This window comes from Gopherus evgoodei, chromosome 10 (genome assembly GCF_007399415.2).
Source record: "Gopherus evgoodei ecotype Sinaloan lineage chromosome 10, rGopEvg1_v1.p, whole genome shotgun sequence".
NCBI classification, from domain to species: domain Eukaryota; kingdom Metazoa; phylum Chordata; order Testudines; family Testudinidae; genus Gopherus; species Gopherus evgoodei.
This window is the reverse complement of record NC_044331.1, coordinates 4,705,831-4,721,472: the sequence shown is the minus strand read 5'-3', so window position 1 is coordinate 4,721,472 and position 15,642 is coordinate 4,705,831. Positions and strand designations below refer to the sequence as shown.

The window sequence follows — 15,642 nt, the reverse complement described above, 5'->3', positions numbered from 1 at the left end:
AATAAATAATATAAGCAAATAGACTCTTTCATGAGTGTTGGTGGTGTGTAGAAATCCTGTAAAGCGGATAAGCTGGGAATCCTGCATAAACTCATTGTGTGATTGACAACACACGAGCTACTTGCTGATAAATGTAAACTTGGACCATTCAGCACCATTCAGGTGCCTCCCATCCTGCCATTTTGCTTTAAAAGCATTTCTTGACATTCCTGAAACTGTACAGAAATGGTAATTAACTCCTCTGTTCCTTTAGTCATCCCTTTCCCACATTGCAACATTTGAATATTGCTATTCTTTGTATCCTAGTAGCTCCTAGCAGACCCAGTCTGGATCCTGTTGTGTTAGGCGCTACACAAAAAAGTGATGAAAACACAGGCCCTGCACCAGCAAGCTGACAACCGGGGTTTCTGACAAGATTCAACAGCACTGTGGCGGTTGGGTGGACAAGATATTAAAATTAGCACCTCGGAGTTTTGCATAAGTAGCAGCAGCCTTGGCAGGTTTCAATTTTTATCATTTTGACTGATCTTGATCTTTTTAAGCATTTTATTCTATTTTGATCTATTTAAATATTCACAGTTGCAGCATATTATGAGTTGTCAGACCCCCCCCCCATAGTCTGACAGGAGTTACTTAATGGCAGTAGATACTGAGATTCAGAACGTTATTAAAGCTTTATAACCATTAAATCACCGATTGTCAACATCACACGTCAGAATATACAAAGGAAATAGCCTGAAATCACACTCCACTGAATTCTCCAGCTGCATTTTTCTTACTGTGCCTAGCTGTAAATTTCTTTTATCAATGGAAATGTATTTTCGTTGGTCTGTGTGTACAATGAATTGGACGTTTATCAACATTTACCGGTGATAAGCTCTAATCCTCCCAACTCCAATAATCAGCACTATCCTCAGACTGCCACATGCCTGTCCATCGACAAATGGTAACATTCATTGTTACATGAAATGTTCTGTGGGCATCACACAGCAGTCAGTCTCATTATGGACCTAGTACAAATATGGTATATTAGGCCCTACTTTTTCATTACTACTATTTAAAGAACAAGAGCTATCAAGTTGACTGTTACCTCAAAGGAAAGCTGAATAATTACCGTACATATAGTGTGTTCTTTGTATCACTGGGGTTCCAGTTTACATTTTCACAACAGATTGGCTCATCTTTAATCAATCTTTGTATTAAAATGCTAGTTCTAAAAACACACTCACTCTGTTCACATTAATGCAAGGACACAGAGTGTTTTATTATAATAAATTAAGCATGTAAGCTGGCGTTTTCTTGTGTTAAAACTAAAATGTCACTAAAAGAACTGAAGTGGATAATAATAGATGATGCCCCTTGTAGTGAAAAATTTCTGCTGAACAATTGCAAATCCTAAATGTTACTTTGGAGGTAGTCTGGAAAATACTTTGTTTCCTTCCTTGGAGGTATCATTTATCTTGTTTTGAAGTGTAGAGATTGCAGGCATGAACTTATAGACTAAAGTTTGTCTTAATTGCTCCGGTGTCACAACCTTCCTGGCAGATAACAGTACAATGAATGAGTCAATGTGACCAATACCTTCAGGTCCTTTTTCTAAAGTGAGACAAATTTCTTCCCTTAGAGCCAACCAGCCTATAGGCAGCTCTTTCGTTTATTTATCTCCCAGCAGTTTACATTAGCTTGCTCTGGATAAAAAGTCTCTCTCAGATTTAGTTAAAAAGTCAGTAAAAACAAGGCTTTTTCTCTTGCTTTCATTGCGGGAGGGGGTGGGGAGGATTTCAACTTGCACATTCATACTTCTGATATTAACGGATGTAACTTTGAAAAATCTCGTCGTTAACACTGGTAGATAGTGTTATGAGATTTGTCATTAACCTTGCAATCTTTCTGGTTATACTTAATCAACCTGACAATAATTGTGGAAGTTTTGGATCATTGTCATCTTTCCCTCTCCAGATCCTTGAATTCGGTGTTTCTACAAATAACATGGAGGACTAGAGTAGATGCAAGGAATTGGTAATAGTATCTGGAACCACTCACTTAGGAGACACTGCTTCCTGTCTGACCCACTGTGGGGAGTTGCTGAAAGCTGTTCCCATCCAGTGGCTGTGGAATAGCCTATAGGAAAGGAGTAAAGTCCTCAGAGACACACGTCCGCTTCACAAAGCACCACCACAACTGATCTCTGCAGAGGTACCCAGGATTGAATAGGCATACGGACTTGCATCCCCTCTCACCTTAATGATGGGCCCTCTAGATTATGACAGGGGAGGTATGGTCCAGTGGTTATGGTGTTAGCTAGTACTCCAATGACCTGAGTTCTATTCCCTGCTCTACCTCAGACTTTGTGACACTGGGCAAGCACTTAAGTCATGTCTACTCTGCAGCTGTAGCACCCTAATGTAGATGCTTCCTACATCAATGGAGTGGGGGGTTCTGCTGATGCAGTGAATCCGTCTTTGTGAGAGGCAGTAGCTACATCGCCAGAAGAATCCTTCCAATGACTGAGCAGTGTCTACGCCAGGTGTTAGGTCAGTCCAACTATGGTGCTCAGGATGCAACATTTTTCACAGCCTTAAGCAATGCAGCTAGGTTGATCTAAGTCTTAGGTGTAGACCAGGCCTGAGTGTCTCTGTGCCTCAGTTCCCCATCAGTAAAAACTGGGAGAACAGTGATTCCCTGTTCCTGTTGTGAAGATGCATCCATTAAGGACTGATAAATCCATTAACGACTGTGAGGCATTCAGGTACTGCAGCGCTGTGCAAGTCGTCTAGACAGAAGGAACGAGGCACGTTCTCAGCACTGAGGGAAATTTATGCCGCTGCTATATTTGTTCTATTAAACTGAGAATGAAATCCAGTCTCTGGCACTTCTCACACATACATAATTAGAAATTACTTTGATATTCCTGCTGCTAAGCAAATTAGCCCAAAGCAGCAACGCCTTCAAAACTTCTATTTAACTTCATCTCTCCCTCCATTCTCACGAAAAGGAGATGACGAACATGCAATTAGCTTTCCCTGCTCTCATCCCTATCAAGCGGGCTCGAAATGTTGGATGTTCTAAGGGGTAAGGCTTAACTGCATTAAGCGTGTAAATCTAGGAGCTCTGAGACTCCAGTTCTGCACCCTTTTATTCTTGCCATGACTTTATGAAACCTGGATTGTGACCTGAATTCCAAATTATAAGAGATCTGTCACGTGAAAGCAGAAATGTTTGGAACAAATTCAGCACCATCACAGCCTCCAGCAGTTCATCCCTCTCCTCAGAAGATACCAAAAGAGTCCATCAGAAGTAATCTAAAGAATTAAAAGAAAACCTATGGAACATGTGCACCAGTTTCTCACACAACCATAGGAAGAAAGGGGCATCTAGGTGCTGATCCCACGAAATGACAATCAGGATTTCAACAGAAAACGTTCGTCACTTTTATTCAGGTATATATGTCTCAGATTGCTGTAATACACTGGAAGTGCTAATAAATAAATACAACTATGACATTATTGGCATTACTGAAACTTGGTGGGATAATACACACGACTGGAATGTTGGTGTGGATGGGTATGGTTTGCTCAGGAAGGATAGACAGGGGAAAAAGGGAGGAGGTGTTGCCTTATATATTAAAAATGTACATACTTGGACTGAGGTGGAGATGGACATAGGAGACGGAAGGGTGGAGAGTCTCTGGGTTAGGCTAAAAGGGGTAAAAAACACAGGTGATGTCATGCTGGGAGTCTACTACAGGCCACCTAATCAGGCAGAAGAGGTGGATGAGGCTTTTTTCAAACAACTAACAAAATCATCCAAAGCCCAAGATTTGGTGGTGATGGGGGACTTCAACTATCCAGATATATGTTGGGAAAATAACACCGCGGGGCACAGACTATCCAATAAGTTCCTGGACTGCATTGCAGACAACTTTTTATTTCAGAAAGTTGAAAAAGCTACTAGGGGGGAAGCTGTTCTAGACTTGATTTTAACCAATAGGGAGGAACTTGTTGAGAATTTAAAAGTAGAAGGAAGCTTGGGTGAAAGTGATCATGAAATCATAGAATTTGCAATTCTAAGGAAGGGTAGAAGGGAGTACAGCAGAATAGAGACAATGGATTTCAGGAAGGCGGATTTTGGTATGCTCAGAGAGCTGATAGGCAAGGTCCCATGGGAATTAAGACTGAGGGGAAAAACAACTGAGGAGAGTTGGCAGTTTTTCAAAGGGACGCTATTAAGGGCCCAAAAGCAAGTTATTCCGATGGTTAGGAAAGATAGAAAATGTGGCAAAAGACCACCTTGGCTTAACCACGAGATCTTGCGTGACCTACAAAATAAAAAGGCGTCATATAAAAAATGGAAACTAGGTCAGATCATAAAGGATGAATATAGGCAAATAACACAGGAATGCAGAGGCAAGATTAGAAAAGCAAAGGCACAAAATGAACTCAAACTAGCTATGGGAATAAAAGGAAACAAGAAGACTTTTTATCAATACATTAGAAGCAAGAGGAAGACTAAGGACAGGGTAGGCCCACTGCTCAATGAGGAGGGGGTAACAGTAACGGGAGACTTGGAAATGGCAGAGATGCTTAATGACTTCTTTGTTTCGGTCTTCACTGAGAAGTCTGAAGGAATGTCTAGTATAGTGAATGCTAATGGGAAGAGGGTAGGTTTAGAAGAGAAAATAAGGAAAGAGCAAGTAAAAAATCACTTAGAAAACTTAGATGCCTGCAAGTCACCAGGGCCTGATGAAATGCATCCTAGAATACTCAAGGAGTTAATACAGGAGGTATCTGAGCCTCTAGCTATTATCTTTGGGAAATCATGGGAGACGGGGGAGATTCCAGAAGACTGGAAGGGGGCAAATATAGTTCCCATCTATAAAAAGGGAAATAAAAACAACCCAGGAAACTACAGACCAGTTAGTTTAACTTCTGTGCCAGGGAAGATAATGGAGCAGGTAATCAAAGAAATCATCTGCAAACACTTGAAAGGTGGTATGGTGATAGGGAATAGCCAGCATGGATTTGTAAAGAACAAATCATGTCAAACTAATCTGATAGCGTTCTTTGATAGGATAATGAGCCTTGTGGATAAGGGAGAAGCGGTGGATGTGATATACCTAGACTTTAGTAAGGCATTTGATACAGTTTCGCATGATATTCTTATAGATAAGCTAGGAAAGTACAATTTAGATGGGGCTACTATAAGGTGGGTGCATAACTGGCTGGATAACTGTACTCAGAGAGTAGTTGTTAATGGCTCCCAATCCTGCTGGAAAGGTATAACAAGTGGGGTTCCGCAGGGGTCTGTTTTGGGACCGGCTCTGTTCAATATCTTCATCAACGATTTAGATGTTGGCATAGAAAGTACGCTTATTAAGTTTGCGAACGATACCAAACTGGGAGAGATTGCAACTGCTCTGGAGGACAGGGTCAAAATTCAAAATGATCTGGACAAATTGGAGAAATGGCCTGAGGTAAACAGGATGAAGTTCAATAAAGATAAATGCAAAGTGCTCCACTTAGGAAGGAACAATCAGTTTCACACATACAGAATGGGAAGAGACTGTCTAGGAAGGAGTATGGCAGAAAGAGATCTAGGGGTCATAGTGGACCACAAGCTTAATATGAGTGAACAGTGTGATACTGTTGCAAAAAAAGCAAACATGATTCTGGGATGCATTAACAGGTGTGTTGTAAACAAGACACGAGAAGTCATTCTTCCGCTTTACTCTGCGCTGGTTAGGCCTCAACTGGAGTATTGTGTCCAGTTCTGGGCACCGCATTTCAAGAAAGATGTGGAGAAATTGGAGAGGGTCCAGAGAAGAGCAACGAGAATGATTAAAGGTCTTGAGAACATGACCTATGAAGGAAGGCTGAAGGAATTGGGTTTGTTTAGTTTGGAAAAGAGAAGACTGAGAGGGGACCTGATAGCAGTTTTCAGGTATCTAAAAGGGTGTCATCAGGAGGAGGGAGAAAACTTGTTCACCTTGGCCTCCAATGATAGAACAAGAAGCAATGGGCTTAAACTGCAGCAAGGGAGATTTAGGTTGGACATTAGGAAAAAGTTCCTAACTGTCAGGGTAGTTAAACACTGGAATAGATTGCCTAGGGAAGTTGTGGAATCTCCATCACTGGAGATATTTAAGAGTAGGTTAGATAAATGTCTATCAGGGATGGTCTAGACAGTATTTGGTCCTGCCATGAGGGCAGGGGACTGGACTCGATGACCTCTCGAGGTCCCTTCCAGTCCTAGAGTCTATGAGTCTATCAACCCAAATTTACCATTCCATCCATAGCTTGTTGCTGTTAGAACCAGTTGAAAGAGAAAACATTCCACCAAAAAAAAAATCCAGAAAAAAATGATAGAAATTTTTACTCTTTTTAATCAGATTTTCAGATGTTATGTTTTTCATACCCGCTGTAGTCATTACCGGTCAAAGCTAATCCTCTGAGGGAAACTGCATTAGTTTTATCTTAAATGCATTGATACTTGCAGTACAGGATTAGAACACACTTCAGTTTCTTGTATTCGTTAACAAACTCTGTCCTGCTGTCAGTTTTCCAAAGGCAAAGTGTCATTCTTTGTTTCCTCACTAATAGCTTGCAAGGCTCTTTGTGGTGTGTTTATTGGCAAAGAAAACAGAATTGGGGAAATACACCAAGCAGTAGTTTCACAAATGCAGGAACGCCACCTGCCAGACAGAGAAAAGTCCCTCTTCTACTTCCTATGCTCACTTTTTCTTAGGTGACAAGTAATGACCAATAATGTGCTAGCATTGATAACTGAGCAGTCACCAGAAAGGTCACTGCAGAGCTGTTCAGCCATAGCATGCACTCTCTGACATTCAGAGGTTTAAACAAACTGGCAAATTGAGTCTGGTATTAAAGTGTATCTATTTTCTGAAGGATGTCGCATGGCCTTCTTCCAGGAAGAGGTTACCTGTAAACCCCCAGAGGAAAAGAAATTGGTCTTGGAACCTTTTGCTTCTTTATGATGGAGAAAGGAGACATGGAATGTTTGAAACAACATCTGCTTGGCTTTATGCATTAGGGATTCGGGTCTTGGCTGCCCTGAAAAATGCAATGGCCTTGTCTACACTCAGCAAAAATTGGAGCCATAATTCTTCATTGATAGTAGGCAATGGTGGAAGCACTAATGTAGTCAGGGTTCAGATAGTGTCAGAGCACGGTTAGAAAACGTAGTGACTGAAATGCCTGACGTCTGTCTACATGACAGCTTTCACTGTTAGGACCACCGGGGAAGCTGCACTGCATGGACCCAGTAGTTGCTAGTGTAGACACGCCCCCTGGCTGCAGTAGTTATGAAATGATAGCATTGAGAGGCAGAAGAATGGAAGTGGAGCCCTGGAGGGTGGGAGAGTATTTCATAGTTTGTTTTTTGTTAACACCTATTACTTTCAGTGAGTAATGAACATTTTGGAGGAGGGACGGTCTTTGTTAATGACTCAGCATCCTTGCTCCTTCCATGAAGGTGTGCGAGAACCCCATAGGTGCAATCCAAGACCTCCAACACGTTCTCCAGCAGCACCCAGGGAGACTAGACTTGATTTTCCTGATATTCCTATGATTTAAAGTAAATCCAGAGGGGAAATTCCAACCGAAGCCCACCATGCCGGGCCTTTCTCCATCACGGCCAGACTTGGACCACCTGCGAGGGAGTCTCTGACGATTGTATGAGGTTCCCTGGTGAGTGACCTTTCACTGCTAAAATACCAGCACAAACACTGGGCTGAAGTTAAGGCCCTGCCCATAGAAAGTTAAGTGCCTTGGGCCTGGTCTACACTGTGGGGGGGAGGGGGGAAATGATCTAAGATACGCAACTTCAGCTTCAAGAATAGTGTAGCTGAAGTAGCTGTATCTTAGATTGACTTAGATTGATTTACTTCACATCCTCGTGGCGCGGGATCTACGGCCGCCGCTCCCCCGTCAACTCCGCTTCTGCCTCTCACCCTGGTGGAGTTCTGGAGTCAATGGGGAGCATGTTCGGGGATCAACGTATTGCATCTAGATGAGACACGATACATCGATTGATTGAGCAATCACTACTCGCCAATCCGGCGGGTAGTGTAGACATACCCTTGGAAAGTCAATGATGCATTGAGGCCTAGGTGCAGAGATACCTCTGTGCCCCATTCCTCCTGCATACCAACCTTCTCCTTTTCCACCCCACCCATCCTAATTTCTCCCCCAGTTCCTCAAACCCCATGCATTCTGTTTGCCTCTTCTTCTTCTGCCACCCCAGGATACGCACCATCGGAAAACAATGAAACAAAGCGATTTTTAGGCCTTCCTTAAGTGCAAATCTCAACACATCCTTGCCTGAGCCACTGCTCCCCACAACCACCTAGTATTCCATCCCTATGAGAGTACAGGGCCCACGCTAACCTTCCTTGGGGCCAGTAGTAAATGATTGCTAACCTTAGCAGAGAGGGAGGCTTTAGAGCACTGTTAGGGGAGTCCAGGGGAGGAGGATGATGTGTGTTTGCTAGAAAGTGGCACCAGAACCAACAACAAAAATACAGAGATCGTTTCCAAGCTGAATTTGTAGAGAAATTAGAACCCTTTCTTAGAATCACCTTAGCGATTGTAGGGCAATTCTACCTGTGCCCAGAAATGCCTATGCAGGCAGCAGAGCAGGAGCCCAAATCAGGCCTGTAATGGGAACTCAGTTACAACTTTAACTGTGGACCAGTTACCCCTGCCCCATAAGAATGTGAAAGATGTTCATTCGTTCATTCAGGGGCCTCTTCTTCTGAATGGAATTAGCTCAGCCTCTTGGCCTCTGGTGCTAAGGAAGTACAAACCAGTGACAGTTCCTTAGTTATGACAAATTATTTTTTAAGGAAGTCTTTGGATGGGTCAGAATATGGTGGTGTGCTTTAAAAAAGACAAACCACCCAGGGTGAGCAATCCCTGTCGTTATTCCTAGAAAATGCAGCTGGCCCCTTGCTGTACAATTGCTGAAGATTTGTACTGACTGGGGGGGCGGGTTACCTTCAGTAAAGGGGCTAGCCATAAACTACAAGTGTGCACTGAGGACAGGATTTATAGATTGAGCCTTACTGGCTAGGAAAGGAGCTTCTCTTTCACCCCAGCTCCTTCCTATGGCAGCTGAGCTGGCTGTGGAATCCTGCAGTGAAAGTTCAAGGTTTATAAGTACCTGGTCAGCCCAAGAGATTTTTAATGGAAAATGGATGTTCAAGGGCTTTTAAAAGCTGTAAGGAGGAAAAACTTCTCAGCAGTTGAGACAGAAACTCCAGGCTGAGCTGACAGAGACCAGCTGGGCCAGTTCCAAGGGCAGGTGAGTGAATTTTTCTGGAAATCCAGTGTCCTTTTACGGGGGGGGGAGGGAAGAAATCCCAGGCGTCGCTTTCCAGCTGCAGGCGCCAGCAGTTCAAATCTGCCTTTCAAACGCAGCTCCGAAGCTTTTGGAGCCGGGCTGAAGGTTTCTTTCCCTGCTCGCCTCTGAACAGCTCTTTCCCTTTCAGTCTGCTCGCTTAGCATCTCCCTACCCGGGCGCGGACAGGCCGATAACCAAGAGTTAATTGCTCCTGTTAGCGTCTTTTCTCAGGCTGGCAGGGGGGTGGGGTCTTGCAGGCGCTGTTTTAACCTAATCAATAGAGGCTTGTCTATTGATCGTGTAAATTTCATTTGGCCGCATCACTTGCCACCAACCAGCGGCTTCGAGGGAGAGAAATTAGGCAGATTTAGAGCCGGTTTAGCAACATGCTGAGAGCCGCAGCCCGGTTCCCGGGGCCGGGGCCGGGGCCGGGGCCGAAGTTTGTGTGGCCGGCGGGGAGCGCTGCTGTGCTCCGTCTTCCTGGGCTGTAAATGCATCTGGGCCACAGGAGTCCGATCATTACAGGGCCTGGGTGCTGCGGGCCGTTTCTCCAGGCACCGCTGGCTTCGGGGAAATGCCGGCTGGGGGCGGAGGGTTTATTAGGGGGAGATGACTAATGGGGGGGAGGGTTCACTGGGGAGCCGGCTGTAAAATCCAGGAGCCAGGCTCGGAAGGCGGAGCTCGCCGGGTTGCAGCGGGCCTGGGTGTCTGGCGCAGTCTCGGAGCAGCCCCCCCGGAACACGCCTGACCCCGGGGCGCCCAGGCCCGCGGAGTCTCTCCAGGCTATTTGCCTGAGCCGCTGACCTTTGCCAACCCTCTCCAAGTTGATTAGCACATCAGGTCAGACAGCGGGTGCCAAGCCTGTAAACAGCCATTACCCGGATTCTTTTATCAATGGCCAGTAATTAAAATGTCACCGTTTAATTTTCAGGCCTCTCCGAGCAATCTTTTCCTAATAAAGAGTCTAATCGAAATGCTATTTTCCCCCGGAAAATGGCTGCAGAAGAGGCGCTCAGGGTAGCGAGCCGGCGCGGATCGATAGAGAGAAGCCCGGATTGATCTGCCTCTAAAATTAAATTTATGGGGGTCACGGTTTTATATGGTGCTGATACAACTGTTAAATGGGGAACATTCATTTCCAATAGGAGGCGTTTATTAAACTTCCACTGAATTAGACCGCCTTGATTTATGGGGCAATCTCGCCCCAGCCCCGCCAGGAGGGAAGGGCCTGTGATGCCTTTTCTTCTCCCCGCGCAGGACACGGCTCTGTAAGTTTTAACCTAAAAAATTAGTCGCCCGCCTGCTTCAGAGGGAAAGGGGAGCGGGGCTTCCCCGCCGCTTTGCACCAGCCAGGGGAGAGTGTTCAACAGACACACCCAGGTACCAGGCCTCCCTGATGGAGGCTGACCCCCAACCCCAGGCTGGCTACTTACCACCCCGCACGGTTAGCTCCACTCAGGGAAAGGTCCCGCTGTGTCTAGTTCTAACCCAGCGATCCTGGGTCTCTGGGGTAGCGAGAGAGAAACCAGCCCCCGGAGCCTGGGCTGTGTCAGCCGGGTGGAAAAGCCCCCAAACGACCCTCGGTTTGAATGGCCATTGCAGAGCTGTGCTTGGGTGGGACTGGCCGGCCTGCGGTCCTGGGGGGCGGGGGATGGGAGGATATTTCAAACCCGTCACTTGGGAGATTCCCCCCCCCCAAAAAAAACTATTATAAGCCCCCTCCCCGATTCCCAAGCGGGCATTTCTTTCATCCGCTCCGCCGGCCCAGGCGGGGTCACGAGCCCCTCCCAGCTGATTAGCATCGCCCCCCCTGCAGTAACCGAGACATTTGTCACACGGGGGCTGGTGACAGCCCGGGAGCTGCACAGCAGGACTGTCCGCGCCCCCGCCGCCGGGAAGGCAAAAGGGCGCCCGCCCGCCGAACTCCCACTCGTGTGTCTCGCTGTCCCGGCGCTTTCCCTGCCCCCCCCTCCGCCCCAGCAGCCGGGCCCCACGCCGGAGCAGAGGGAAGCTCGCAGCATCTGGACACGGGCTTCGTCTGGTGCGTTCAGCGCCCGGGCTTGTGCGCGCAGCTGTTGCGTTCCTCCCCTGGCCCCTCTGGGCGCGCAGAAGGGACTGGGGGGGTGTCGCCTGCTTCGCACCCGCTGGGCCATTGGGAGGAGGGGCCCACTCCTGAGCTGCGTCTCCTGCCAGGACTCTGGAGCCTGGGCAGCCCAGCGGGGAGAGGGGGGCTGAGCTAGGGGCGCAGGGTAGTGACCCCTCCCCCCGAGATCCTCGCCTGGATTGAACAGGCTGATGGGATTCCTGCGTCTCCAGTGTCCGCCTGTCGCTGGCCGGTGACAGGCGAAGGCAAAGCCAGGGCCGGCGCTCACCGTGCTGGGGGTCTCTGCTGCCTTGTCCCGGGGACCCAGGGCTTGCAGTCGCTTTCCCGGCACAGAGAAAAGTTCTGCGGAACTGGCCGCTCCCCTGGCACCATTGCGACCACTAGCACCGGCAGAGGGGGCAGGGGGGTGGAAGGACCTGCAGCCACGCTGGGCCATTGGGTAGCCCTCTTCTCCCTGTACAAACTCTATCCCCTGCTTCTGCTGGTCCCTAGAGCTGGCTGACAGGGCCCTCATTCATAACAAGGGCCATCTAGCCAGTATCCTGCCTCTGAGAGTGGCCAATGCCAGGTGCCCCAGAGAAATCAACAGGACAGGCAGCGCCCCTGTTGTCCAGCCCTGGCTTCTGTTTAGAGACTCCCAGAGCAGGGGGTTGCATCTTTGACCGTATTGGCCAATAGCCATTGATGGACCTAGCCACCAGGAACTTATCTAGGTCTTTTCTGACCCCTGTTATAGTCTTGGCTTTCACAACATCCCCCGGCAAGGAGTTCCACAGGTTGACTATGCAGGTGTGTGAAGAAATACTTCCTTTGTTTGTTTTAAACCTGCTGACTATTAATTTCATTGGGTGGCCCCTGTTTTTTGTGAAGGGGTAAATGACTTATTCACTTTCTCCACACCATTCACAATTATATATAGCCCCCCCTTGAAAAGTCCCAGTCTTTTTAATCTCCCCTCATATGGGACCTGTTCCCTAAGGGCTTTTGTTGCCCTTCTCGGTACCTTTTTCAATTCTAATATAGATATATTTTGAGATGCGGCAACCAGATCTGTAGGCAGTATTCAAGGTGTGGGCATATCCTGGATTTATATAGAGGCCTTATGATATTTTCTGTCTTACTATCTGTCCCTTTTGGCTGCCGCAGCACACTGAGTGGATGTTTTCAGAGAACTATCCACACTGACGCCAAGATCTCTGTCTTGAGCAGTCACAGCTAATTTAGCCCCATCATTGGGTATGCATAGCAGGGATTGGTTTCCAATGTGCATTACTTTGCCTTTCCCAACATTGAATTTCATCTGCCATTTTGTTGCCCAGTCAACCAATTTTGTGAGATCCTTTTGTGGCTCTTCGCAGTCTCTTTTGGCTTTAACTATCCTGAGTCATTTTGTACTGTCTGCAAAATTTGCCACCTCGCCGATTACCCCCTTTTTTCAGCTCATTCACCCTTGCACATACTGGGGGCTTGTCCATAAAACAATCTAGTTTAGTTTGGCTTTTGCAGGCCCAGGCTGTGATAGACTCGCTAAATCAGAGCAAAGAGAAGGTTGTAATGGTCCCACGCCCATTAGCAGGGCCCGGTGTGCAGCCAAATATTCAGTAAGGTACAAATGGAGTTTTTAAAAAGTCCCCGAAAATGTTCCAGCTCTTTGCACTGGGTGATCATTGAGCGTTAATTAGAAATTCATTACAATTAAAACCAGCGCGCACACGCCTTAATTACATCTGATTTTTAATTCCGAATCCGTGTTTACACAGTAAGCGAGACGTACCTCCTGATTATCCCCAATACTCTTTATACTGTACTAATTATGTAAATTAAACCTAATTAACTGACAAAAACTGCAGTTAATTCAACTGTTAAAAGATATGGGCTTGCGAGGCGCTCCTGCGAAGGAAGGAAGCGGGGACGGGCTGGGAGTGCGGGCACCTTTCCCTGGCCTCCCGGGACAGGTGCAGGCTCCTCCGGGGTCAGGGACAAGGCCCACGGGGCCTGGGCGGCCGCGAACCCTTTCCCCGCTGCCGGGATGAACCGCTCCCCCCACCCCAAACGACCCCTGCACTCCTGGAGCCCGGACAGGGCTGGGGGCAGAGGGAGCCACCCCAGGGCGGAACGGAGCGGCTCGGGCCCGCTCATCGAGCCAGCCATGGCAGCTGGACCTGGTCTGGCTTGTCCTGGACAGTCACAGGTTCGAGCCTGGCCCCGCCTCCCAGAGCCCCGAATTCCACGGCGGTTCCCCGGAGTTCGGGCAGGGGATGGGTCCGGGGAAGGGTCCCAGCTGGAGATCTCTGCAGCTCCATCCCCAGCCCCGCGCGGGGTGGGGCACAAGAGCCGAGGGGCTGGAGACAGCAGGGGCCCTGGGCAGGCGGATTCGGCCCCCTCACTCCCCACGACGGGGCTGAGTGTCCGGGGGCAACCGCAGGCCATGCCAGCCTGACCCCCCTGGGGAGCTCCGCGGAGAGTTTCCCCCCGCTGAGGGCACGTACCCAGGCCTGTTCCCCCCCAGGGCCGGCAAAGGCAGGGTCATGCCCCGTGGGCGGCTGGGGACTGCGCTGCGCAGGGCAGCCAGGCCGGAGCTGCGGGGGCACAGTCCCAAGCTGCCGCCTCTGGCTCTTGAGCGCAGATCGGTTTTACCCGGGGCTGGGTGGGAAAAGCCTCCCGAGAGTGTGTGTGGCGCTATATCTATACTGCCCATTGTGCGTGTGTGTAATGTAGAGATTCACCAGCCTGTGGAGCTGGATACAACGCCTAGTGTGTGTGTATTTGCACCGCTCAGAAAGTAAGTGTGTGTGTGTGTGTGTGTGTGTGGCTCGCCCAGCAGTGCAATCTGCCCCTTCTCACCACCCGGCCGCGGGGGGGCGGCTGCCCCAGCAGGCATCAGGAGGGGGAGTACGGGGCATTCGCCAGCCCCATCGCCTCTCCCGGGGGAGCCCGAACTCTGGCCCCGTGGACAGGAGGGTGCGGGTGGGTTCCAGGACCGAGGGAACCACGCTCCAAGGCATGACCTTGTCCTGGCGGTTGAGCCCGGCCCCCCAGCGAGGAACTCTGCCCTGGCACCCCCTCCCGGGGGCTATAGTGCAGGATCCACTGCCGGGTCCCTCCTGCACCGGGCAGAAGAAGCGGGGCCGGTCTCGCTGCGGGGAGGCCACCGGCGCCTGGCGAAGGCTCCACTTCCCTGGGCTGGCGGGGACTGGGAGCGCGGGGTGAGGCTGCGTGTCCCAGCACCCCCCAACCCGCGGAGTTTGCCAGCTGGGGGGGGCGCGGATATTCCAGTGCCCTAGACACTCAGCCCAGCCCCGGCCGCGCTCACGCCCTGGGGGTTTATGGCCCGGCGGGACACGACTTCCCCTCCCCTCCTAGCACCGAGTTTGCTCCGTCCAAACGCACTGTTAAATACGGTGCAACAAGCCGCGTAACTCGGAGCAGATACAGGGCTGCGTCGCGTCCTCGCTGAGCGTTTACACGGCGCTCAATACACCACTCAGTGCCGCCCCAAACGAGCCCGAACAGGGACAAATTACAGAAATAATCGCCCCGCCTAATGAATATCGAACCCGTAACTTTTGTCATTTACAAACGCGATTAAAATAACGTCTAAAGACTGGCGCACTGGGGGAGGGAGGTGTATCTCCCTCTATAAACACACTTCGCTCCGGCTTATGAAAAGGGTTTATCTTTTTAACGTCCATGCAAATCCGCCGCAGCCGGGCTGGGTGGCTCTGCCTGCTTTGCTCGTGCCGTAATAATACCTAATAAATATTTAACTACGCATTTGTTTAGAGGGCTCCTCGCCTGGGCTGCTGAGCCGCCGCCGCGCAAGGAAGCCAAGTGACCCGGCTAAATTGACTCCTGAAATGTCTAATCACAGGTAGCAGCCAGGGTGGGCCCCTTGCAAGGGGCCTGGTGCCCATGATCCCTTCCACAGCTCGGCGAGCTCCTCGGACCCGCCAGCGCGGCGCAATCACTGGGCACAACGCAGCCTTCAGTGGTTGCTTTAAATAATTAAAATTCGAGGAGTAATTACCGAATTGGAGTGTAATTATTTCAGGGGAGGCGGCCGTGCCCTCCCAGCAACTGCAAGCGGCCGGGGCAGAGTTACCCAGAGTCCGCATAAATGTTGCATCCAGCCCCCCTCCCAGCCGGGCTCAGTAACCCTACGGAGGAGACTACAGGCT

The 15,642-nt window shown here is 49.2% G+C and overlaps 1 long non-coding RNA gene across 1 annotated transcript; it reads left to right on the top strand.

Moving 5' to 3' along the window:
* The first annotated feature begins 749 nt into the window (after window positions 1–749).
* On the top strand, window positions 750–14,269 carry LOC115658296. Its single transcript, XR_004002233.1, has 3 exons — window positions 750–823; window positions 5,242–5,248; window positions 14,252–14,269. It is a non-coding gene; the product is annotated as an uncharacterized LOC115658296 (long non-coding RNA).
* The last annotated feature ends 1,373 nt before the right edge of the window (window positions 14,270–15,642 follow it).